The following is a 1393-nucleotide window of genomic DNA, read 5'->3' as shown; positions in this document are numbered from 1 at the left end:
TTCCTGAGTCCTGTGCCTATGTTTCACTTGAAACCTCATATCTCTAATACTTAGTTCATGACTTGGCATAGTAGGTGCTCAATAAATGTTTGATGAAGGAAAGAGTGAATGAATGAAGACATAGGAGAGGAGAGACTTTTTCTTTTCCCTCCTAGGTTCGATTGCTGGGTCAGTGAAATAAACTCACTACAGGCAGAGTAACAGGAAAAAGATAAACACATTTATTAATTTTTTTGAAAATATGACACAGATAAGACTATCACAGGGGGGAAAAGTGAATACTCAAAAAAGATGACTTTGAGAGCTTATAAACCATCTTAGTAGGAAAGGGGAGGACGTAGATAATTTAGGAGAAAGTAAATAACTTTTAGGAAAGATGATTGGGCCCTTAGAAGAACAGATGAGAGAGATGATAGTGACAGGTCTGTCTGGGTGTGGCGTGTCTCCTCTCCTGTGATCAGAGTCAGTATTCTTGGGTTGATGAAAGTCCCTGGGAGAAGGGAGGGGATTTATGACAACTGAGGTTTTTTTTTTTGGCGGATCTGTCTCTAGACCAGTAAGGGGAGTTCAGAGAGATCCTCTCCCTACATTGCTGTTTTTCATGTGTCTTCAGCTCAAAAGAATCAGTGCACCAAAGCAGCATATTTGGGGTGGTGTGTGCTGAACTCTGCCAAGGACTTCACTGCATCCTGCTCGTTTGTCTTTTCCTTGGGTGAAACCAACTCCTTTTGGATAACTTCCTAACCGAGGCAACCCAGTAGGCAGGAGGGAAGATGTTCCCCAGAACTGGGAGGAGGGTGGTGCTCCTCAAACTGGCTCCCAGTTGCTATCCCAAGCCGAGCACTCGGAGGTGACTGGCGTGGGAGCAGCCTGGGTGACCGGAACGGAAGAGGTCCCTGCTCTCTGTATGTGCACCATCTTTCCAGAATCCAGTCTTCCAGATCTGGCAGTAAAGGGACCCCAGATTCCATTGATGGTTCTATAGTTTAAACCACAGCAGAAAGTGAGTGAGTCTGGTCAGGGAAAAGGACACTTCAAACGCACACCCATTATTGGGCGTGTGTTACTATGTGCTTAGAAAACCTGAAAAGAAAAAAAACCAACAACACTCACCACAACCTGACGCTTCCAGGAACCATGAAATGAGTGAATATTCACAAACATGTGTGCCATGCAGAGTAAGTGCGGAAGCCAGAGGCAAATCAGAGGCTGAAGGTGGCCGGCGGCAGAGCAGGTCCCAGGGGCCCAGGCTAAGGAGTCAGGGTTCTAGGAGTCCTGGTGAGAAAACCTGAGTCAGTCACACAGGTGGCCATGCAAACCAGTGGCCTGGGGAGGGGGCAGCGGGAGAGGGAGGAACGGCTCCTTCTGTGATGAGGGGACTGACATGACCCCT

Source organism: Saccopteryx leptura, chromosome 3 (genome assembly GCF_036850995.1).
Source record: "Saccopteryx leptura isolate mSacLep1 chromosome 3, mSacLep1_pri_phased_curated, whole genome shotgun sequence".
NCBI classification, from domain to species: domain Eukaryota; kingdom Metazoa; phylum Chordata; class Mammalia; order Chiroptera; family Emballonuridae; genus Saccopteryx; species Saccopteryx leptura.
The sequence above is the reverse complement of the archived record's forward strand: the minus strand, read 5'-3'. Positions refer to the sequence as shown.